Below are 26,438 nucleotides of genomic sequence, written 5' to 3'. Positions count from 1 at the left end.
GGATCTGTCTGTGCCACAGCAGTAACTCCAAAGGTCAATTTTTCTTAATCTAAATTTTAACACTCATACAGCAATATAACCAACCTTGAGGCTTTTGACAGAGATGTGGAACAGGCTCTGTCAAAAGCCTTATTTCAATAACATCTTTTCCCTGCTTTTAAAGTAAAATTCTTCTATTTGTCCCATTTCAGAAGTAATTGTTCACATTATGTTCTTCAATTAAAATGTACAAAATTTAAACCTAACATTAAAAACAGTAAAAATACAGGCACGTAACAACAGTCATATTGACAAAAATGTAAATTATAATCAGAACTGAAAAATTATAGTTTTTTTGGAAATTAAATTGTATTAAAGTTTACTCCTATAATCTCCTCTTTGAAAGTTGATAATCTATATATGGTATTTTAATATACTGTTTCTCAATTACCAGAAATATTTAACAAGCTACAATGCCATCTTTAAAATACACTGGATTGGTTACCTAGCAGTTAAAGATTGTCACTGCTCTGGCTCAGGTTCCATTCCTGGCGCAGGAACTTTCACATGCCATGGGTGCAACCAAGAAGAAAAAAAAAAATACACTGGATAAACTGGAATTCTACACTTGCTGTTGGGCAACTACTTAACCCACCTTGGTAAAAATTCTAAGCTTTTTGTTTCCAGTGACCACTTCTCCAGTCTCCCAATTGGTTTTGAGGTTGTTCTAAATGAACCCTTGATGTCCCCTCAAAGAGCCTTTCAGAGCATCCACTGGCCAACACAGGGCCCTGCGCAAATAGAAAAACAGTCTGGGAAGGTACAGTTACTCTTCTTGGTTAGGGTGCTGATGCCTTGGGAGGGCGGGCACAGGACTCTGCAAGCCTAGCATGGGCTGAATTTCAGTCCTTGCTCCCTTCTGCAGCCTGGCATCTTTGTGCAGTGCACAAATAGTACAACCATATACAGCAGTCCTGCACTGTCAGATTATTCATTAGGAAAGGAGGAAGGAAGATCAATCATCAACTTCCACAGATACCCATTCTCTAACTACATATGAATCCATGAGGGGATTTTCCAATCTCACTGGGAACCTATTCCTTATCTTCAACTTTCTACTTTTCATGGTTCTCTTTTCTGTTTTAAATGTGTTTAAGACTCATGTAATATCAAAGAATATTAAGTTCATAAAGTACAGAAATACATTTAATGAGATTTTTGTAACAATCTCTAAGAAAGGGAAACCAGTTTTCTTTCTTTCTCAGATGAATACAGTATATCTAAAACTTGAAGGCAAGTCACTTGCCCCCAAAGTTTAACAGCTGGCACAAACTGACAAAAGGACTAAACCTAGATTTTAAAACTCCTCGTCAAAAGCTCATTTTGAATATTCAACACACCTAAAAATCAAGAGGTCTCACTACTTATTCCTCCCTACTCTCACTACTTGATTTAAATTCTGAGGGTCACCATGGAACACTGAAGCCAAATTCAAGAGCCATTTCTCATCTACTTTTCTGAACTCTGCTACATTTGGCTCCAATGATTCTATTTTTTTAGATAATTCTCTTCCACCCTGATTTATTTTCTTTTCTTTTGGGGAGGGGGGTTCATACTCATGGTATGTGGAAGTTCCTGGGCAAAGGATCAAACCCATGCCATAGCAGTGACTCAAGCCGCTGCAGTGACAATGCTGGATCCTTAACCTGCTGCGCCACAAGACAATTCCCCACCCTGATTTCTGTAGTGATGTCTTTCTTCAATTACTCATTCCTGTTCTTCTTCTCTTGCCATAGATTGTCTTAGGCATTCTGTTACATTTCTGTCAAATAAACCCACTCCATTTTGCAGTTCATCATGGAAATGGTTGTTTCAAGTATGTAGTTGAGGCTCTAATTTATATATCAACCCCTGTAATGCTGCCATTTCTTATTTGATGAATCTATTCCATTTCTACGCTTTCATCACTTGTGGCCTTCATTAATTCCAACTGTTGCCTGATCCTATCCAATATTTATTTCTTATAGCAGTTATGTCCCAAGGGGTGGGATATAAATGACTACTGATGGTGTATTAGATGATTTTATGTGGTCCATAGAGGAATATTTAAAATTATTTGTTTATTTTAAGACATGTTCAGGGGGAAAAAAACTGTAAAATAATGATGTAAACTTTTCTTTTAAATTCACCTAATTAAAAGAGAGTAAGCTAAATTAAAATATTGACAGATGGTTTGAAAATAAAGTAAAGGAGTTCCCGTTGTGGCGCAGAGGTTAACGTATCCGACTAGGAACCATGAGGTTGCGGGTTCGGTCCCTGCCCTTGCTCAGTGGGTTAACGATCCGGCGTTGCTGTGAGCTGTGGTGTAGGTTGCAGACGCGGCTCGGATCCTGCGTTGCTGTGGCTCTGGTGTAGGCCAGTGGCTACAGCTCCGATTCAACCCCTAGCCTGGGAACCTCCATATGCCGCGGGAGCAGCCCAAGAAATAGCAACAACAACAACAACAAAAGACAAAAAGACAAAAGACCAAAAAAAAAAAAAAAAAAAGAAAGAAAGAAAAGAAAGTAAAAATTGCTAATGACTTAAGTTTGGTAAACAATGGCCACTGGAAAATACATGTAATATTGAAGTTAAGCACTCAAACTCTGGGTCAGTGATTTGAATCGCACTTACTAGCTAAGTAACTGAACAAATTACTAAATCTCTTTAGGTCCTAATTTTCTAGTTATGCAATGGGAATAAAATCCACATTCTAAGCTTACTGTATGGAATGAAAGCAATAATCCACAACATGTTCTTAGCTCAGTGTTGACAAAGTAAGTGCTTACTGAATATTAATAATTACAATTATTCTTAGTCTCTCCTGCCATCATGCCTTTACCTGTAATTAAATGGGCACTTGACTTATAATCTTCCATATATAAATTTTCTGTCAGGAATTTCCATTACCTACTTGTATATTTTTATCTTCTGGTATGAATACAAAGATCACATAACTTTTAACATTAATTCTTAAGACTGTGAACATACTGACAGCCATTTTCCTCTGATGCACTGGGCCTTACAAAATTAAAAGAATCTTTAATATTTACTGAATAAATCTAAAAACTAGGAAGGGTAATGTGATGCAAATAAACCTCACAATGCATAGTATACAAATAGAAACTATCTGAAAGCATCTGATACTATTCTAATAGGTAAATAAGGGGGGAGTGAAGGGAATGACAGAGTATTTTGTCAGTTGAACCTTAGCTGTGGGTCTATTCTTAGTATCTCCTAATCACATTCATTCAATAACATATAATAAACTGCAAGTATATGGCAACCACTGTAAAAAGTGATAAGGACATGGAAACAGTTTAGTAAAGAAAACAAACAAATATCAGAACACAGACAAGTACAGAGTTCCCTGGTGGTCTAGTGGCTAGGATTCAACACTTTCACTGCTGCAGCCTGGGTTCAATCCCTGGCCCAGTAACTGAGATACCACATCAATCTGCTGCACACCATGGCAAAACAAAACAAAAACAAAAACAAAAACAAAACAAAACCAAGTAAATAGAACACTAATAGATAATATGTTGTGTAAATAATACACAATAGGTTTTTTTTTTTTTAAATACTAGATATGCTCCACAAATGCTGATTATGTTCTACCCTCCTTTAATGTAGAAGCACCACATATGGGTGAATACATTATATTACACTGACAGAAAAAACTGTACTGCTATTTTGTTCAACTATATGCTAATAACCACATAAAAGTTTCTGTCTGCCAACTAGACAACTGCTGAAACTCAGTAATAGTCCTTGTTTGGTCTGATTTCCCAGCAAATACGAGCACACACAGGCCCAGAAATGTGACAGGCATTTTGTCAATCTAGAGCAAAACAATAACTAGAAATATACCTGACAAAAAGGTCAGACTATATTTAGCCTTTGAGGAGGGTGGGACACATATGATAAAACAATTACTTAAGTTACCCTCTGTATAGAGAAGACCTTTACCCATTTTGACTAATGCATCTATGGCATTACTGAGAATTTTTAAATGTTATGACTCAAAGCTAACTTACTAATTCTCAAGACTTCTAGGCAACACTTAACTTAGACAAAGATAAGCTTTCATTTTGTTACTATATTCATAAGGTGACAAGTCTTGCTTGATTGAAAGTATCTTAGTCATAACTCACCCAGACACAACTTTTGGGTTTTCTTCATGTAAGAATAGAGTTCTATACCAATTTGTGTTAACATTTTATCAATGATCAATCTGTGCCTTACACAAGATATGGCATAAATAGCAAGTTACTCAAACGACTTACAAATTGGTGTTTAGGGGATAAGAGTAGGAAGGAGACCACTTGGAGGGAGAGGAGGACATAGTACAATCTTCAAAGACATTTTACCAGTAGGAATTGTGGATTAAGGAGTAGAGAGGGGACAGAGGGATTGGAAGGCGCTAGAACTCTCTATTTCAGCTATGTGCAATACACTGATTCCAGGGGTACTGCCTCTAGAACATGAAGAAATCTTTAAGAAGCAAAATCCATTTATATAGGTGTAAAAAAAAAAAGGATATTTAAGGCTAAGAAGCCTAAAAAAAGAAAAAAGAAAAAGGAAAGAAGAAAAATTTTTTAAGTTCCCAAGAAATGTATACACCATTCAGAGAATTATACAGATTACCTACTGCTTAAAAGACAGTGTTTACTTCTACCAGTATCCTGCCATTCTCCTTCCACTACTAGTTGACCTTTTACTATGTACTGAACACAGAAAAAAGCCCTTTACATACATTATCTTTTAAAATTCTACAGCAAGCCTTTGAAAAAACTGCTGTTATTATCATCATCACCATTTCACAGATGAGGAAATATTTTATCAATAATATAGACCAGATATCAAAAATTTTTAATTATCTATCATACTATAGAATTTTTCTCATCTGGGCTTTAAATAAAAGAAGGTACAAAAATTAGCCTCTATCCCATAGCCAGAGTAGCTATAATCTTTGTTACACCTTGCAACACTTTAACCTTCACATGCAACAGTGTTTCTATACTGAGTCAAGCAAAACAAAAACATGGTTAATAAGGCTTTATCTTAGTTAACTATAGCTCACAAAATTACAAAGAACAGGGAGACAGTTTGACAGCTTACAGCATCCCCTTTGGGTTTAGACAATATGGGTTTGAATCTATACAGCACCATCAATAACTGCTGTATGACCTTGGTCAAACTACTTTTTCTCAGATTTCACTTCCTCATCTGTAAAATGGGGATGATAATAGAACCTCCCTTAAAGGCTTGCTATAGGATTAACGAAGAGAATGTGTGTAAAGGGCTTTTTCTGTGCTGAGTACATAGTAAAAGGTCAACTAATGGAGCAGGGAGAACAGCCACATGTAGAAGCTTACTAGACCAAAATACAAAAAATTCCAATGTAGAAAATTCCATTGTAGAAAAGTCAAATTACTATTTGACTATACGCTAAAAACTCAAATTTCTCTTTTTTTTTTTTTTTTTTGCGGGGGAGGGGGGGGAATCAATGCACTTGAGGTGGGCCAGAAAGATGCTGCAGTGCATCTGTGACACACACCTAAAAAATGGCTCCAGTCAGAACAGCATCTTAACTACCAACAGAGGAGGTTAAATTTACTTTTAACAAATGCTGGAGTTAGCCTTGGTGTGCACTTAAGTATCACTCTATAGTTTTTATTTGCAAGAGTATACTATCAAACTCTTAATCAAGAATGCTGATTCTTCTGGTGCATTCCAAATAAAAATCCTACGGCACAGCCGCCTACTGTACAATTCCAAGTACCCTGGCGAGCTATCAATCTATGGACCTAGGCTGAAGATCGGCCAATGCGGAAATCCGGGTAGCTTTAGAAGCCAGCAAACATCAGGCATGTCGGAAACCTCGAAAAAAGCTCAGATCAAGTCAAAACAAATATACATCCCTTTAAAGGTATTAGACGCATTCCTCTCCAGCAAAGGAAGACTTCATTAGCGTTCTCACTGGCCCTCCCATGCCCTTTCTTCAAGTCCTGAAGTGGGGCTTTTACCGGAACATCAATACTGGAGCTATCTATCTCAAAAGACAGAAAGATGCAGAGTGGGATTCATCATGCAGGTTAGGGGATGGAGAGGCCTAGGGTGAGAAAAGACTATCCGAACCCGCCTTTGGAGTTCGGGCAGCACGTCTCTAGCGGAAGTAGGACTGGTCCTGATTCCCCCAAGAGCCTCTCACCGAGTCCGGTGTTTAACCCTGTCCCTCCCGCACATTTCTCACGGCAAATTTCACCCTCCCCATACACGGAGAAGAGGTAGGCACTGAAGGCCTTAGAGGAGCCCTGGAGTTGTTCAGGGGACGCAACCCCACGCCAGAAAGCGACCTCGCACCCGCCTGCCCCACGGGAAGGAAACTCCCTTCCTTTACCCGGCAACGCACATTAATTCCCCACGCCCTAACCCCCCAGGGCCTGGGTGGGAGAAGACCGACTGTCCGGAACTCACGCTGCAGACCACATGGGGCGGGTCTGACTCGGGTTTCCCGCTCCCCGAGCTAGAGGCCGAGGTTTCCCAGGCACAGAGAAGAGGGTAGCCAAAGAGAAGGGGATGCCCGGGCCGAAGGTCCTCGCCACAAGTCTCCCCAGTTTCTGGGCGCCAGGGTCGGGGTGAGCTCCCACGTCCCAGGGCGCCCTTCGCCAGCCCTCCCGGATGGGGCCCGCTTTGATCGCAGCTCCTACGCCCTCGCTTTTCTTACCGGCCAGGGTGAGTGTCAAGCTGAGTGTGTTTGCGCACGTCTAGGGGCTCCGCCGTGCTCTGATCAGGGAAGGGGGAAGGGAGACTGGGGGTAGGGGGCGGCTGGAAGGACCACGCGACGCGGAACCCGAAGCTGCAGATGGACAAACCGCCAAAGCACTTTCGCTGCTTCCCAAGAGGGAGATAGCGAGCGAGAAAAAGAAGCAAGATGGCGGCTAGCCAGCCCCTACGTACGACGTCATCCGGCGGCGTACGTAAGGCAAATCCCCGCAAGACCGCCCCTCGGCGCAGAGACGGCTGCATCACGTGAGGTCTCCGTGGCGGCCCAACCCCGGCGGAAAGCGACGGCGCCTCTTGCTGGACGGAGGGAGTTCCTACAAGCCGAGCTCACGTTACAGGGTAAAGGTTTCGCCAGAGATCTCTCAAGGAACTCTTGAGATCTCGGTTACAGGTTGACATGTCTCAACGAAATGAGCACACTTGTAGGTGCTGGATAGGTGTATGAATTGGTTCGAACAGCAGTTTGGCAGTGTGTATCAAAATTGAACTATGCGGGGAGTTCCGTTGTGGCTCAGCGGTAACGAACCTGACTCGTATCCATGAGGACCGGGTTCCATCCCTAGCCTTGCTCAGTGGATTACGGATCCTGGGGTTGACGTGTGCTGTGGTCTGGGTCGCAGACCTGGATGTGACCTGGCATTCCTGTGGCTGTGGTGTAGGCCGGCTGTGGCTCGGTTTGGACCCCTATTCCGGGAACTTCCATGTGCGGGTGTGGCCCTAAAAAAAAGACAAAACAACAGCAACAACAAAAAACTATGCATAATCTTTAACCTTGACATTGGCAAGATCTTTGTACTTTCCAGAAATGTACATACATAATTCAGAATATTCATAATACAAAAACCTGTCTGTTGATAAAGATATATATAGATAAATGCAGTATGATACATTCATATTGTGGAATGTTTTGAAGCCATTAAATTCAGAGTAATGTTTAAAGAGCAGGGAACTGCTTAAGATGTAATATGCTTATGCCATAAATATGCTATAAACACACACATATATGCATATTCAGAGAAAAAAGACTTTAAAATGTACTCAGATGTTTACAATAGTAAACTTGTTGACAATAATTTTCTTAGAGCCATCGGATTTTTAAAAATATGATTTTCAATAATTTGAAAATTTTTTGAGTCATGAAATTATGAGAAACAAATGATAAATGTGTGCATATTAGAATATATATAGCATGTGTTTAAGATTTAAAAGGTATTACATATTTTTAAGCCTTTAAAATAAAACAAACAGGTGTTAAGACCAGTTCTGCTTATTAATTGCTGTGTAATATGAGTAAGTTAACATTTCTTCGATGCAGTTTTCTCACTTTGTAAAATATGTCATTCAGTTTATTTACATGATTTCTCCAAGAGTGCCAGCTCTTTGGTACAGCCACTGAGATGACAGATAGTAAGATTCACTCATGCTGAGTTTTACCAGGCAAGTGTAATGTAGGGGGTGATGATGTCTGTAAGTGAGGGACTATAGTGCTGATAATATTGTGTTTAAACACATGATGGATGTGTAGTAAATGGTACTTTGTATCCACTTTATATATGATTTACAGTTTATTTTATTGCCAGCACCCACACCATGTGGAAGTTCCTGGGCCAGGTACTGAGCCCTAGCCACAGCAGTGACAACACCAGATCCTTAACCCTCTAAGCCACCAGGGAACTCCCATATTTTAGATCTAAGGCTAACCTGCCACCTCCTCTCCAGGTCTGAGCTATCTTCTACCCCATTATGGTCATGGAAGTGTCACTGTAGCAATGTTAGAATAAGTAAAATAATAAAGAGAGGTAAATCATAAGCACTCAACCCCCACCTCATTGATATCAATGATCTTTTGAAATGGAAAATCTTGACTGATATAGGGCCATTGTGGTCAGGGAAAGGCCTGCTGACTGTCTCCGAGCAGACAGGGAAGCATTACTTTGGTGAGTTTTCCAGAACACTCGAGGATATGGACTAGAGTGTCTTAGAACAGAAATACCTTTCTTTAGCAATGTAGAACAGCTCGTATGAGCTTGCATTAACCAAGGTCACTAGACTGATATATACAACCAGAACAGTAATTAATTTCTGAGTTATAATTTATATCTCTGAAGACTCGAGTACTCCAAAGCTAGTACATTTTCTTTATTTTTTTTTATTTTCCCACTGTACAGCAAGGGGGTCAGGTTATCCTTACATGTATACATTACAATTACATTTTTTACCCCACAAAGCCAGTACATTTTCTAGGTAGACAAACCTACTCAGGGAACCAGAGTTGTTATTTGAAGGCTGCTTGTTAAGCACAGATTCAGAACAAGTGGAGTTGTGTGTATAGACTGTTCTTGATTCATCTATCCTCATGACAGGACAATTTTTGTCCCAAAGATAAAAATACTCAGTTTCCAATGGTCACAACTTTCTACATTGATCTCGAATACAGTACAGACATCGTGCCATACTGTTGATTTGGACCTCTTCTCCCCTGACAGCACTTGGATGGGCACTGGCCCTGAAGTGCCCCCTATGCTCTTTTCTCTGTTTCCATGACTACCCAAACCTCTTAGCAATATTCTTTTTTTTTTTTTTTTTTGCCATTTCTTGTACTGCTCCTGAGGCATATGGAGGTTCCCAGGCTAGGGGTCTACTCGGAGCTGTAGCTGCCAGCCTACACCAGAGCCACAGCAACACAGGATTCAAGCTGTGTCTGCGACCTACACCACAGCTCATGGCAACGCCGAGTCCTTAACCCACTGAGCAAGGCCAGGGATCGAACTGGCAACCTCATGGTTCCTAGTTGGATCCGTTAACCACTGAGCCACGATGGGAACTCCAGCAATATTCTTCAATAAAAACAAGTTACAGTCAAGTCAGGCCAGTTTATATTTTAAAGGTGATTGATATAGTTCTGCTCATATCCATTGTCTGTGATCTTAAAGTTTAGCTCTCAGAAAGCAGTTGTCTTATTCTTATTTCCAATATTTGGGGGAATCTCTGTCTGCAATCTCTAGATATTAGTACAGTATCCAAAGTCAAATAATACTCTTTTTAAAACTTTTTTTGTTTTGGATTATTTGCATCTCTCTTTACACCCTTTCAGCATTGATAAATTTGTCATAACAAAATGAAATGACCAGCTGAATGAAAACTTGCATTTAATTTCCAGTTCTGCTTTTTAAACATTAATTTTAGGGCAACATTATCAAATTGCCAATTGATACATGGAATCAGGCAATCTAGTTTCTTACTGAAAACAAATTGATTCTCCAAACAATATGACCTATTTTATTTGTGTTTTCCCAACCTTATTTGCTAGTGGTTTTATTGAGTCTCTACCCGTCTCATTGAGAGTAACTGTATCAGGCTGTAGGTACTAAAGATTTATGAGGGATGAGGTGAAAAATTAGAAGAACTAATGAAGATAACATGCTTCATGAGTAGTAGTGTTTCTTTTTTTTAAATTTTTATTTATTTTTTTCAGGGCCGCAACCATGGCATGTGAAGGTTCCCAGGCTAGGGGTCTAATCAGAGCTATAGCTGCTGGCCTACATCACAGCCAAAAGAACACCAGATCCAAGCTGGGTCTGCAACCTACACCACAGCTCACAGCAACGCCACATCCTTAACCCACTGAGCCAGGGATGGAACCCATGACCTCAAGGTTCCTAGTTGGATTCGTTTCTGCTGCACCATGATGGAAACTCCTGTAGTAGTGTTTCTTAAATGTCTATGTGCGCATGACAATTTGGGTATCTTTTCACCAATGGTCCAGCAAATCATGTTTGGTAAAATTGTGAAATAGTGTAAATTTGATGTAATGAAAATTATAATACTCAAATATTGTATGAAGACATAATCTCATTTTATAAACCTCAACAGATGTTGGTTGTAGTTTGCTAATAAAGAGAAAATATTGCCAGTGCTTCATAAAATTATCTGTTGCCAACTTGTAAGAGGTTATATCCTAAATAAATTATTAAATGTTATATTAAAATGTTACATTATTTGTAAAATAGTATAAATATTTTTATTTTTTATCAGACTACATTAATTTACTCAGCAAACCCTTTTTATAATGGAATAAAAGGTACATTTCATCTAAAAGTGTTGTTCATTTATCACGAGTCATATGTCAATGAAATTTGAATTAACTGGGATTTACCATCCACCCAAAATTTCTTAGCTGAGAGGAGAAACTAAGTTCTTGGAGCAGTGGATTTAATTCAAGGTAGTATAGTGTTGTTAATTAACAGAGACTATCATAGAGAAGAAAAAAGGAGAAGAGGAAGGAGAGGGAGGAAGGAGACTTACTTGTTCACAGTTTTGCCTCAGGCTGGAGTTTACTCACCTGAGTCGGGAAGTGAGTAATGATAAAAGGCTCAGACCCGAGAAAGTGGGTCTAGGGAATGCAGAGCAGAAAAGGTTACAAGGAAAACTAGCCAGGTGGTAATTGAAGATACCAAAAAGGTGATTTCCTAATGTTTTGGGTCAAATAATAGAAACTTGAGATATGGGTGATGTGTATAAATGCAGTACTCAATTATTACCTCTAAAATTGTAACTCTGGCTGCTCTCTGTACCATTTCTCAAATATATGTCACCTTTGCTTTTTTGCTGCCTGACAAATTATATATAAAATGTGTAGGAAGTCTTATTGTGGCTCAGTGAGTTAAGAACCTGACATAGTGTCCGTTAGGATGTGGGTTTGAGTCCCTGGCCTCATTCAGTGGGTTAAGGATCTAGAGTTGCTGCAAGCTTTGGTGAAGGTCACAGATGAAGCTTGGACCTGGCGTTGCTGTGGCTGTGACTGTGGCCCACAGCTGCAGCTCCATTTGACCCCTAGCTGGGGAACTTCCATACACTGCAGGTGCGGCCAAAAAGAAAGAAAGAAAGAAGGAAGGAAGGAAAATGTATAAATGGAACCACCAAATCAAATCATTTATTGCTACATGGTAATTAAGAGAAGTAAGGTTGAATAGTACATTTTTAAAAAATTGAAGTATAGTTGACTTACAACGTTGTGCTAGTTTTGGTGTATAGCAAAGTGCTTCATATACATATATATACTTTTTCATTATAAGTTAGTACAAGATATTGAATACAGTTGCCTGTGCTATATAGTAGGATCTTATTGTTGATCTATTTTATATGAAGCAGTGTAGATCTGTTAATCCCAAAACTTAATTTATCCCTTCCCCACCCCTTACCCTTTGGTAACTAAATTTGTTTTTTTGTGTGAGTCTGTTTCTGCCTTGTAAATAAGTTCATTTGTATCATTTTTTAAGATTCCACATATAAGTGATATCATATATTTGTCATTCTCTGATTTATTTCACTTAGTGTCGTAATCTCTAGGTCGATCCATGTTGCTGCAAATGGCATTATTTCATGATAGTACATTTCTTTGTTAGCACTGCGTCTGGGTAGTTTGAATAACTTTTAGGCTTCCATTGGAAAAGAGAATTTCATGCTTTAACAAAGTATCAGCAGTTCAGGCCTAGTTCAGATTTTGTTTCTTTGTATTCTCCGTTCTTATTTCTGCTGGGGTTAATTAAACAGTTATTTCAGAAATATTGAGTGGTGGAGTCTCAGTGAGATAATTGCTTCAAATGGGAATTAATAATAAGCAGGGTGCTTGAGGGGCTGGATTGTTATTAAGTTTATAGGACACTGTCTTGAGAAAAGAGGAATAGAGATTGAAAGTGAATCGGAAAAAAAAAAAAAGCTCCTCAAAGTATTTAACAGTCTGAGTAAATTGCAGTGGTATGAAACTTCATTTCATTATTACCAATATGACACTCTTAATTGGAAAGTCTTACTCATTGTAATGATTAATAAAATAGCACCACATGTTCCCAGGCCACCTGCCCAACCTTGGAAAATGCTGGTAGGATGATGAATCAAATCGATTTGCTCACGCAAAACTGTCATGATTCTAGTACTTGAAGGTCCGATGATGTAGTCCACGGTCCTACTTGGCTACAGTGAAGAGGAGATGTAGATCTTAGTTCTCAGTTTCTTCTACATTAAAACCTCATTTTGATGGCTACAATCTGCCTTCGAAGATGCCCTTTCTGGAGACCACTAACAGAAGGGAGCCTTGTCTCATACTAGAGATGGTTCTTTTAATTTATTATTAATTAATTTATTTATTTATCTTTTTAGGACCACACCTGCAGCATATGGAGATTCCCAGGCTAGGGGTCTAATTGCAGCTACAGCTGCCAGCCTACATCACAGCCACAGCAATGCCGGATCCGAGCCTCATCTGCAACCTACACCACACTACACCACAGCTCATGGCAACACTGGATCCTTAACCCACTGAGTAAGGCCAGGGATGGAATCTGTATCCTCATGGATGCTAGCTGAGCCATGATGGGAATTCCAGGAGAGAAGGTTCTTCTAATATTGAGGGGTTAGCCAGGCTGCAGAAAACCAAGAAGCGAGGTCTGAGGGGCCACTGGCAGCAGCTGAACACATCCTTGCTGTGGTTCTCACTTGGCTGTTATTGCTGCATTAACTTCTACTATGTTACAGCTGCAAATTACCACATGCTTACAGGGGGCCAGCACTGAGTCCTTCACACATATCATTTTACATGGAGAGTTGCAATGCAGTTTATAAAATGGGTTCAAAAAGAATAAGGGATTTGCTTTGAACTTACAGTGCTAATCTGTACTAGAGTTGGTGTTTGAACTGAAGTATAACTTCAGACAAAGCTGATGCCCTCATTCAGTTGCAGTCTGAATCAACTGAATGAACTAACATCAATACTAAAAGCAAGAAACATTGCTGCTTAAAATCTTTAAGTAATAAATAATCTATAATGTGGTTATCTATCTGATAAAATTAAAAACACTAAACAAACTAGATTACTGTTTTAGAGAATGAAATCTCCAGTAACACTCCTTAAAATTCAAACAACAATTCAGCAATGCATTAATTATCTAACATTATCAATATTATGAAATAAGGAGGTAAAAAGAAAGCATTTATGCTTACATGGTACCATGCAAAATTAGTTCTAGTTATTTGCTTGACATTTTGACCTTTATCTATGGTCAAAATATGAAAGAAAATTTTGGCTCATTATTATTATTGTTATTATTAATTCAGTACCCATAGTTGCAAAAGATGTTTTTCTCCAGGAACAGCAGAGAAAAAAACCAATGAGCAATAGCCTGTTGTGTTTTCTAGCAATGTGATTTCTGGATTGGCCAACCAGCCCATGGTACTAGTTGAGGATTTAAGAGCTTATTGGGATGAAGTGCATTGTTAACAAATCATGACTAACTGTTGTCACCTTGTATTAGAAGAAAATTTCCTGGAGTTCCTATCGTGGCTCAGCGGTTTAACGAATCTGACTAGCATCCATGAGCACGCAAGTTCGATCCCTGGCCTCGCTCAGTGGGTTAAGGATCCAGTGTTGCAGTGAGCTGTGGTGTAGGCCCCAGACGTGGCTCAGATCCTGCATTGCTGTGGCTGTGGCATAGGCCAGGAGCTATAGCTCCGATTCGACCCCTAGCCAGGGAACCTCCATATGCCGCGGGTGCGGCCCTAAAAAGCAAAATAAATAAGTAAATAAATAAATAAATAATTTTTTTAAAAAGAGAAAATATCCTTAAATCAACCTAGAGGGAATTTTGCTTTAGAGAATTGGCATCTATCTTGCAAGTATGTATTGCAGAGAACTTTATTAGATCACAAGGATGACCTAATGACAGGGATCCACCTTTAAGCAGATCACAGAAAATAAGTGGAATGGGAATTTTTAATGCATTACTCAAACCGTGTGTCTAATTCTGCTTCCTTCTCCCCTTCTGGTGTTGATTCCCAGTGCAGTCTAAAGTTCTGCATGTTAGTTTTTGTTTGTTCTGCAGGGAACCCAACATGCAATATCATCATCTACCCAGCATGCTCAAGCCAGTAATCTGGAAAATCCCCAGATTCCTTTCTTTTCTTTATCCAATACCCTCCATATTTAGTCAATCTCCAAATCCTTTTTTTTTTTTTGCTATTTCTTGGGCCGCTCCCACGGCATGTGGAGGTTCCCAGGCTAGGGGTTGAATCGGAGCTGTAGCCACCGGCCTACACCAGAGCCACAGCAACGCGGGATCCGAGCCGCATCTGCAACCTACACCACAGCTCACGGCAACGCCGGATCGTTAACCCACTGAGCATAGGGCAGGGACCAAACCTGCAACCTCATGGTTCCTAGTCGGATTCGTTAACCACTGCGCCACGACGGGAACTCCCAAATCCTTTTTTTCTCCTACCAGCTGCCACCATCATAATCCAATTCCCCACCTGTTATCTAAGTAGACTATTTCTGCAGCTGCTAATTTGTCTGTCTTTATTAACTTGATCAAAATTATGTATTAAAATAATTGTTTAATGGATTTATTGATATATTCGACAAAAATATACTGCATAGAGTGAACAAGTTGATACATTTTGACATACATATGCATATATACTTATACATATGTAAGTATGTGAATATATACTTAACTATACATTTATATAGATATACACAATAAGAAAGTGGAGACAGAAATTCTCTCCACCCTTCCTTGGGTTAATCTTTTAAAATTTGAACCTCAACAAGTTTCTTCGTCTCAAGTTCCTTTCTTTGCTTCAATTGCCTTTGTATAAAGATAAAAATCTTTACCTGAAGGCTTGATGTAGTCCCTCACCTACCTTTCCAGCTGTCTCTAACAGGGCTCTCTACTTTCTAGCCAGGTAGGACTGGATCTTAAACCAAGTTATGGGATGCTTTGCCCCTCTTGTCTCAGGGCCTTTGCCCTTCTTCTTCCTTCTCCCTCTCCTGCTCTTTTCTCTGTTTTACCCCTGCTTTTCTACATTCTTAAATATGAATGAATATTTTAAATAACTGCTAATTTATGATTATCAAGAGCTTACTTTTTGTTAGTTTCTGTGCTTTCATACATTATACCTCTTAACCCTCACAAAACCTGTAACTGGTATTATTGTCATTATTTTGCAAATAAGGAACTGTAATTTCCCCCAAATCACGCTGCTAGGAAGTGGAGTTCCTGACTCCTTAGACCAAAATAAGTTCCTGGTTACAGGCTTCTGTATAACATCCTCTAGTTCCCTTATAATCCTATTTGCACCTACTGTTAAATGTCTGCCTTTTTCTTTCTTTCTTTCTTTTTTTTTTTTTTTTTTTTTTTTTTGTCATTTTAGGGCCACATCCTTGGCACATGGAGGTTCCCAGGCTAAGGGTCGAATAGGAGCTGTAGCTACCAGCCTATGCCACAACCACAGCAATGCCAGATCTGAGTTGCATCTGCAACTTACACCACAGCTCACAGCAATGCCAGATCCTTAACCCACTGAGTGGAGGCAGGGATTGAACCCACATCCTCATGGATACTAGTTGGGTTTGTTAGCTGAGCCACAGCGGGAACTCCATATCTGCCTTTCTAATTAAACTAGAAGCTGTATGAAGACAGAGACCCTGTGTGATCTGCATCTATACCAGGGCCTGGTATAAGGTAAATGTTTATTACATACTTGTGGAGTGGATGATGAATGGACAGCAATCTCCATTGCACTGTGTGTAATAGTTTAGGGCCTGCAGCTTGAGTTCTGGAATCAGAAAGAAGAGAAATTCAAATTACAAACTCTGCCAATATACAACCTTGAGATGGTATTTTATTTACTTATTTACTTTATTTAAATTTATGTATTTCTGTATGTATGTACGTATTTATTTTGGTATTTGACCTCTTTAAGCCTCAATTTCTTCATCTATAATTAGATATAATAATACTGTTCCCCTTATAGAATTGCTCTGAGGAATGAATAAAATTTATTAAGGCATTCCCGTCGTGGCTGAGCAGTTAATGAATCTGACTAGCATCCATGAAGATGCAGGTTCGATCCCTGACCTTGCTCAGTGGGTTAAGGATACAGTATTGCCATGAGCTGTGGTTTAGGTTGCAGATGTGGCTCAGATTCCTGTGTTGCTGTGGCTGTGGCATAGGCTGGCAGCTACAGCTCAGATTTGACCCCTAGCCTGGGAACCTCCATATGCTGCAGGTGCGGCCCTTAAAAAAAAAAAAAAAAAGATGATATCAAAAAGTTCTCGGCACAGGATGTGACACAACCTTTTGTCCTATCAGCTTTGAATGTAAATTATTCAAAGGCAAGTATCAAGCTTTGTAATTATTTTGTAACCTCTGCTGTGCCTGACATATAAAATTCTATAGTAGATAACCAGTAAGTATAGTGAGTGCCAGGAGGAATTTCTGTGAGGCTAGGGTTTATGATTTCAGTCAGTTTACCTTACCAGTCAAGGGGTGAAAATAAAGCAGTTTTTTTTTGGTTTATTTGTTTTGCCACACCCAAGGTATATGGAAATTCCTGGGTCAGGGATCAAATGCTAGCCACAGCTGCAAACTAAGCTGAATCCTTAACCCACTGCACTGGCCCAGGGATCTAATCTGCATCTCAGTAGCACCCGAGCAGCTGCAGGCAGAGACAATGCCCAGATCTTTAACTCACACCAGGAGGTCCAAAAACAGAGCTCTTATCACTGTTTCTCAGTAGACTGGGATTGTTGAAGGCTGCTCAAGGTCAAGTTGGGTGAGGTTACACAGATCAGAGTTGAATCAGTATCTATTTAGGCCAGACAATACAAGATGCAAGATATTTAGAAGATACCTAGACGGTGGAGCTTGGGTGTGGTTAGAGCTCAGGGATTTGCTTCTTTCCACAATCTTGACTTATTCATTCATCAAACATTTATATAAAATGACTATATGTAGAATGCTGCTCTAGATATTCTTGGCAGTGATTCTCACACATTATTGGTGCTGGCACAGAAACAGTGTTTGAGGAATTGCAAAGATCATACAGTCTTTTTGGGCGGGCGGGGGCACACCGACAGCATGCAGAAGTTCCTGGGCCAGGGATAGAACCTGTGCCACAGCAGCAACCCCCAGACACAGCAGTGACAATGCCAGATTTTTTTTTCTTTTGCTACAGCTGTGAACTACACTGCACCTGCAGCCATGCCAGATCCTTTAACCCACTGTGCAGGGCCTCCGAAGCAACCCAAGCTACTGCAGTCACATTCTTAACCCACTGCATCACAGCAGTAACTCCAATAAATTTGTATTTCATCTTTAGAATAGTGACATTATAATATCACTCTTTTCAATGCACATGCATATGTGTGTGGTGGATGTTTATACATCATGCATATATGCATATGCTGAATTTTACCAAATACAGTGTAATAGAATATACCAACAATGAAAACTTTGTTCTCTCCTAAGCAGAGGTTGATTTTGCAGTTTATAATTTTTTGTGACTTAATTTTATTTCTGTCTTCGCCTTCGATATTTTCCTACTAAGTAGCACTTAGTCTATAAGGGTTTGGGGCAAGGAGAAGGAGAAATATTTTTTAGGATTTATTTTAATTATTTGATATAGCAGGTTCATGGAGATAACTGTGAAGTTACCAGTAAACTCCTGAAGGAAGAGGCCATATTCTATGTGCATTCCCAACACCTACCAGGGATGTGGTAGAAGCTTATTAAATGTTTGTTGAGGTGGTCTGTGGACTTACACATAAGCCTTTATTAATTCCTCTATCTCTGTCTCTCTTATCTACTCACTCTTTGTCCATCCACACTGACCTTCTTTCAGTCTCTCAAACCTGCTATTTGCAGTACCCTGTGCTTGGAACACGGTACCCGCCCTCTTCTCCCAATTCAAATTCCTTTGGTCAGTTCTAACTCAATCATCTTTTTTTCTTCAGCCTTTCCTGAAAATCTTGACTTGATGAAATCCTCTCTTCACCCACCCTACCCCCATTTTATTTTATTTTTATTTATTTTACTTTTTTTTTTGGTTTTTAGGCCCACACCTGCAGCATATGGAGTTTTCCAGGCTAGGGGCTGAATTGGAACTACAGCTCCGGCCTACACCACAGCCACAGCAACACTAGATCTGAGGACGTCTTCGATCTACACCACAGCTCACAGCAACGCTGGATCCTTAATCCCAATACCGGATTCTTAACCTACTGAGCCACCAGGGGACTCCAAGATCACAGACTTTTGAGTCTAACAGTCTGCAATTTCTGATAAAGGGCTGGGGGTGGGATGGGGTGCTGGGAATTCATATTTTTAAAACATTCTTTATGTGATTCTGATGCACTGTTCTAGGAAAGCAAATATACTGAAAGCACTGTTCGTTTTCACAAAGATGATTGGGAGAGGAGCATAGCCAATAAAGAAAATGTGACCTATACCAGTTTTTGTTTTTCTTTTTTGTTTTTTGGTGGATTTATTTCGGCTCTAAAGAATATAAAATTATTTGCCTGTATCATCTCTCCTGCAAAATACAGCCTCAGGCTTCAAAGAGAGGCCATGCACCATTGTTTTATTCATATTACTGTTGTTGGGAGTGAACATGTTCTGGTAGACAAATATGTGGGCTGATGGAATGTGTTTACATACAAGCTAGTATGTAACTAGAAGTATACATGATAATATAAACTCTACTTAGGTCTACTGAATTCCAGGAAAAGATGAAATAGAATTGTCTGGAGAGGTCTGACTTCCTTCCCAAGTAGGCCCTCTATCTGGAAGAATTAGTGTAAAGATAAAGTGTTGATATGTGCCTTTCAGGGTCCAGAAAATGCCGTCATTATCACCCACCCTGTGGACAATCCTCCAGCTTCCCTGAAATTTGGGAATAGGAGTGAAATAGAGATGCTGGATGTCTCAGTCCACACAAATTCAGCATGAACTCTGAATATGAATGTACAGATTTGGGATAGCAGAAAAAGTGCTGAGTGCAGAGCAAAGGCATGTATGATAAAATACCTCTGCTCAGTTCCGGTGTGGAATAGTACATATCCATTGTATTTTACATGATCAGGAAGTTAATAGTTGCTGTGCTGGAAGAATTTGGTTCCAACATTAAATCCAGTCAGCAAAAATTGAGTACCTACTGTGTGTAGAGTGGTCTTTTTAAACATTCCAACGGAAGTAAAACTCTGGTACTTCACTTTGACTAAGTTTACTCAGAGCCAAATGTTTTTACAAGCTTCAAAATTCCTGTTATCAGTGTCGGCTTTTAGTGTGGAGGGTAGTGTGACCTATCACCCAATTACCATTTCTTTATTTTTTGTGATTTTTATATTTCTTGGTGTGAGTTTTTTGAGACTTTTTTATACTATTTCTATGTGGTAGATAGTTGAGTCATAGGACAGACTATTAATTAACACAGGACTTTCCAAGTGACTAAGTAAGCACTTCATCCAAGGTCAAGGATACAGGCTCTGACAACCACTCTACTTTAGCTTTAAGTTTATCTTTCGGTTTAAAATTTCCGCTATCAATCCAAAATATTTTTTCCCTGAAAAAAAAGTGGGATTAAATATGTTAAACTGATTTTTGAATTAAAATATCAAGAAGAAACAGATAACTACAAATAACAGGATATGACTAATGGTTTTGATTCATAGACTATTTTTATCCTCATCTGGAATATGAGTATCCAGATTTGTATTTGTAAAGCAATACAAGAAAAAAAAAATGAGACTGCAATCTTAAGTTTTGAAGTTCTCTCCCTCTGAATTCTTAGCCTTAGTGAAAAACTATCAAAGCCTATTGAAAGACTTGAGATCTTGATCCATTCATGAATACTCCCATGGAGCTAAATTTCTTCTGGACTAGATGTTATCCTATTGTTATTGTTAATTTTTTAGGATATGGCCATGTTATTGTGGTTTTGTTGTTTTAAAAATCCTCATCTCTTAGAAATACATTATAGAAATATTTATAGGTAAAATAATACTGTGTCTCTGTTTTGCTTTAAAAATATTCCAGCCCCCCCCAAGAAAAATAAAATAAAATAAAAGGAGTTCCTGTTGTGCTCAGTGGTTAACGAATCCGCCTAGGAACCATGAGATTTTGGGTTCGATCCCTGGCCTTGCTCAGTGGGTTAAAATCCGGCGTTGCCGTGAGCTGTGGTATAGGTCATAGATGTGGCTCAGATCCTGCGTTGCTGTGGCTGTGGCGTAGTCCAGTGTCTGTATCTCCAATTTGACCCCTAGCCTGGGAACTTCCATATGCCATAGGCGTGGCCCTAAAAAGCAAAAATAAAAAAATTAAAAATTAAAAAAATAAAATTAAAAAAGAGAAAATATTCCAGCCAAAAAAAAAAAAAAAAAAAAAGCAAATGGGGAAATACATATGTAATAAGAATGACAGAATGTCAATTGTTTAAGGAAGTGATGGATACATAGGGATTCAGTGTATTCCCTTTTCACGAATTTTATTTATTTTGTTTTATTTTTTGGGCTGCATTCGTGGCATATGGAGGTTCCCAGGCTAGGGGTCAAATAGGAACTGTAGCTGCTGGCCTAAGCCACAGACACAGCAACACAGAATCTGAGCAACATCTGCTAGGTACACTGCAGTTTACAGCAACACTGGATGCATAACCCACTGAGTGAGGCCAGGGATCGAACCTGCATTCTCATGGACACTAGTCAGATTCGTTTCCGCTGAGCCACGACGGAAACTCCTTTTCACGAATTTAAAAAAATTTCCACAATAAAAAAATGTTTGGGGAGTTCCCGTCGTGGCGCAGTGGTTAACGAATCCGACTAGGAACCATGAGGTTGCAGGTTCGGTCCCTGCCCTTGCTCAGTGGGTTAACGATCCGGCGTTGCCGTGAGCTGTGGTGTAGGTTGCAGACGCGGCTCGGATCCCACGTTGCTGTGGCTCTGGCGTAGGCCGGTGGCTACAGCTCCGATTCAACCCCTAGCCTGGGAACCTCCATATGCCGCGGGAGCGGCCCAAGAAATAGCAACAACAACAACAACAACAAAGACAAAAGACAAAACACACACAAAAAAAAAATGTTTGAAGGTTTATCTCAGTGACACATTCTATATCGTATTTTTGCTTCTCCCTCTTTGAGAAATCTTTCTTTTGGCAAACTTTCCAGCACATCTAGAATATAAATATCATGAAAATGACCCTTCTCATGCTTTGCTCATGGATATTAGCTTAGCACCATTTATTGAATAACTCATGCTTGGTGCAGTTACTGCTGAGGCAAAGGAGTCCATGCCTGGTTACCGAGAACAAGTCGTTTGTGTGTGTGTGTGTGTGTGTGTGTGTGTGTGTGTATGCACCATACCTGCGACATGCAGAAGTTCTCAGGTAAGGTATCGAACCTGCACCACATCAGTGACAACACTGGATCCTTAACCCACTGAGCCACCAGGGAACTGTGCAAGTCACATTTCTTTTTTCTTTTTCTTTGGTCTTTTTAGGCCCACACTTGTGGCATATGAAAGTTCCCAGGCTAGGGATCAAACTGGAGCTGTAGCCTCTGGCTTGCGCCACAGCCACAGCGATGCCACATCCAAGCTGCGTCTTTAACACACACAATAGCTCACGGCAATGCTGGATCCCTAACCCACTGAGCAAGGCCAGGGATCGACCCCCATCCTCAGGGATGCTAGTCCGGTTTGTTACTGCTGAGCCGCAATGGGAACTCCAAACTTTATATGATTATTTTTCCTAGCTACAAAGAGTGAGATAGGACCGCACTAACAGTGTCATTTGGTACATTTAGTGTTAGAACATTGGGAAGACTTGAAACTTTAATTTTCCCTACTATAAAAAGAGTAAATACCAGGGTATCCTGAAGAAATGAATTCAAAATAACTGTGGCTATTTAAAATGTGTTTAGCATAAGCATTAGCAAAAATATGTTTATGGAATTGAATGTTGCCGTGGAGAATTCAAAACTATAAATATGTAATATATATATTTCACAACAGAAAAAGATAAATCAGCTTCCACAAATCATCTTTTTTTTATGTTTTCTGCACTAAATCAGAATTGTTATGTCTTTGTATTCTTTGATTGGGTTTTGTTGGTGTTATTAATTATGTATAGCAATACTTCTATTACATACTGTCCAAATAGTATTTGCTTGGGGAGGCTTAGAGATATATTTTGCAGCCAGCATGACTAAATGTGTCTTATTGCAATCTTTTCCTGGGAACTGGGAGTACAGAGTGAAAATGTATGCCTTAGCTAGCCTTTTTATTGGCAAGGAGGTGCGGCTGGGTTGACAGAAACAAATTTGTTGGTAACTTCTGTTTTTCTTCTATTTTACAAATGAAAGAAAATGCCTGGAGTTCCCACTGTGGCACAATGGGTTAAGAATCCGACTGCTGTAACTCTGATTGCTGCAGAGGCACAGGTTGCCTCTGAGGCTCTGGCATTGCCGCAGCTGCAACATATTCAATTCCTGGCCTGGGAATTTCCCTATGTTGCGGTGCACCCATTCAAGAAAAAAAAAAAGAAAGAAAATGCCTGTTTTGTTTGTTTTTGTTTTTTTTCCAGATCCTTTATGCATTCTTCCTCTTTCCCTTCTTTCCACAGACATTAATTAAATTTTTTCTATGTGTCAACTTTTAGGGATTTAAAGAAGTGAAGATAGGGTTGTAGTAGAGAGGAGATTCTGACATTATAGTCATCAAGAAACTCATGAATTATAGGACAGAACTATACACCACTGCCTTTCCAATCCATGGCTCATAGCTCTGATTCTCTCCTCAGCTCTGGAATCACCTTTCCAGTTTTTAATTGAATTCTTTTCTAGCTATCATTTGCTAACGATTGCTATTGAGCTTATATGCATTCTCTCTTTAAACTCTCTTAAACCCTTGTAATACAGATATTCTGCCCATTTTGCCATTTTGCAACAAGGAGATACAGGTTTAGAAAAATTAAGTAAATGGCTGAACTCTGGATTCAAATTAAGTCTATCTGATGCAGACATCCATTTTTTCCCCCACCGCATCACTCTGCATATACCAGTATCCCAGTCTGAATTGTCTATAGGAACTGAGGATCCAGTGTAAACTGTGGTGATCTGGGGAGCTCCTGCTACATTAACTGGTGGGAGCTGCTGACCTGCTGCAGATGGAAATGCAGTTTTGGTATTATGGTGGTCCTGATCTTCTGAAAGGAGCTGAATATAGGCTTTTAAAATAAAACCTCCCAGTTGTTAAGTGACACTATTTAACTATACACACATTTTAAGATAATGTGTTTGAAGTTCCCATCGTGGCTTAGTGATTAACGAACCTGACTAGTATCCATGAGGACATGGGTTTGATCCCTGACCTCGCTCAGTGGGTTAAGGATCCAGCATTGCTGTGAGCTGTGGAGTAGCTTGCAAATGCGGCTTGGATCTGGCGTCACTGTAGCTGTGGTGTAGGCCAGCAGCTACAGCTCCGATTTGACCCCTAGCCTGGGAATCTCCATGTGCCATGTCTGCAGCCCTAAAAAGACGTAATAAATAAATAAATAAATAAAATAATGTGTGGGCCAAAGCATGTCTACAGGCATCCCCATCTCAACACTTCTGCAACAGTATTGTCTCTTCTCTTCAGAACCTACTCATACTCTCATCCTTACCTCAGTAAAGACAAGATGCGGGAGTTCCCATTGTGGCTCAGCAGGTTATGAACCTGACTAGTATCCATGAGAACACAGGTTTGATCCCTGGCCTCACTCAGTGACTTAAGGATCTGGTGTTGCCGTGGGCTGTGGTGTAGGTCGCAGATGTGGCTTGGATCCCGAGTTGCTGTGGCTGTGGTGTAGGCTGGCGGCTGCAGCTCCATTCGACCCCTAGCCTGGGAACCTCTATATGCTATGGGTGTGGCCCTAAAAAGACAAAAAAAAAAGGACAGGCTACAGGCTTTTGATGCCTCTGTGGCATCTCTAACCACAGAATGTTCTGCAGTTGTTTCTGACTCCTTTCTCCTTCATCTCACATTTCCGACCTCAGAAATATCTCTCAAATCTGATACCTTTCTCTACCTCTTCTCCTCCATCCTCCAAATCCCCAAGCTACTGTCTTTGGTCATGTTCTTTTTTTTTTTTTTTTTTTTTTGTCTTTTTAGGGCTTTTTTAATGGCCTCGGAATGTGGAAGTTCCCAGGTTAAGAGTCAAATCGGAGCTGCAGCCGCTGGCCTACAGCACAGCCCCAGCAACTCAGGATCTAAGCCACGTCTTCAACCCACACCACAGCTCATGGCAACGCCAGATCCTTAATCCACTGAGTGAGGCCAGGGATTGAACCGGCATCCTCATGGATACTAGTCAGATTCATTACTGCTAAGCCACGATGGGAACTCCTGGTCAGATCCTTATTTCTATCTGGACCACAGAAGTATATTTTACCTGGCACTCCTACTTCTAATCTTCTCTGCAGAACAAAAAATCAAATTTGCCCCCACACCAATAGGAAGAAAGAATAGACTGTTAAAAAAGTTAATTTGGGGGAAGTTGGCTCACTATATAGTGAAAATTAAAACTGAATTCTCACCTAACACTGTATGAAGACTGGACTATGGATGATTAAAAATCTAATAGTGAAAAGTTAAATGACAGAGTTAAAGAACATGTAGGAGAGTATCTTTGTGATTTGGAGTCCGAGAGGACTTCTTTTTTTAAAGAAAGCAAAAGCCTCAACTGTAAGGAAAAAACTGACGAATGTGATTATATCAAAACTGAGTATTTCTGGAGTTCCCTGATGGCTCAGCAGATTAAGGATCCAGCATTGTCACTGGCAAGGGTTCGATCCCTGGTCTAGGAACTTCCACATGCCACAAGCATGGTCAAAAAACACCCAAGACAAAAATTGAATATTTCAGTAAATAAAGTTAACAAAGGAAAGAATATGAAAAAGCAGTGTCGCTGCTTTGGAGAGCAATCTGGCACTATTTAGTCAAATTTAATATATGCATACTGTGTGACCAGCAATTCTGCTCTTGAGTACATATTCCAAAGGAAGTCTCCTATGACTATGTAACAGAACACATAAGAGGATATTCATTGTAGCTTTTTTTTTTCTTTTTTGGTATGATAGTGAGGGAAAGGTTGTATCAATTGGGTGTTATATATCACTTGTGGAGAGTGAATAGTAAAAGGTAATGGATGTACACTTTTATGTACTGTATTGCAACTATAATAAATAAATTAGGTATACACAGAGCCATATGGATATATTCGAAAACCGTATTAAAAAAAAACACACTAAAGAGAAAGAGCTATATGATACACTATCATTTACATAATTAAAAATGCATGCACATTTCATAACAAAAAATTTCATTAAAAATAATATGATTGCATATGGTAGGAGTTAAGTGAAATGAGAAAGAATATGAGGGTAAAAAGAGAATAAGCTAGAGGAGAGTTTTGTTTGGACAAAAAAGAAAATGATAACATGCCATGGACCTGACAAGTGTGATTAACTCATCCCTGTGCATCAGTCTAATAAGAATCAGATCCCACACATGTGAGTACACAGCACACAGAGACCCACACTTTCTCCTTATTACTCCCAAAGTTAAAACCCTTCATTGACTGTCTGTCACCAATAATTTAAGGTCAAATTTTATAATGATCTGGCCCTTTCACCTCTCACTGAAATTCTTGCCATTCCCAAACACACCTTCCCTATTGTTACTATCTTGACTTTGACCCTTATCAAATTGTGCTGTGATAGTTGGTTACATATTCATCTTTCCCATTAATCTGTGAGCTTCT

The 26,438-nt window shown here is 39.7% G+C and overlaps 1 protein-coding gene across 20 annotated transcripts in view; it reads right to left on the bottom strand.

Annotated features, from left to right (window-relative positions):
* PRRC2C (proline rich coiled-coil 2C) overlaps window positions 1-7,011 on the bottom strand; it is a 94,271-nt gene extending 87,260 nt beyond the window's left edge. For 14 of the 20 annotated variants that reach the window (XM_005653741.3, XM_013977760.2, XM_021063633.1 and 11 more), the window contains exon 1: window positions 6,749-6,994. The gene's annotated coding sequence lies outside the window, so the exon portion shown is untranslated. Of the gene's footprint in view, window positions 1-6,748 lie in introns of all 20 variants that reach the window. The other 6 variants (XM_005653735.2, XM_003130303.6, XM_005653738.2 and 3 more) reach the window with 3 other exon arrangements.

The sequence above is a fragment of the Sus scrofa genome, chromosome 9, assembly GCF_000003025.6.
Source record: "Sus scrofa isolate TJ Tabasco breed Duroc chromosome 9, Sscrofa11.1, whole genome shotgun sequence".
Classification (NCBI taxonomy): Eukaryota; Metazoa; Chordata; class Mammalia; order Artiodactyla; family Suidae; genus Sus; species Sus scrofa.
This window is presented reverse-complemented; position numbering and strand designations above follow the sequence as displayed.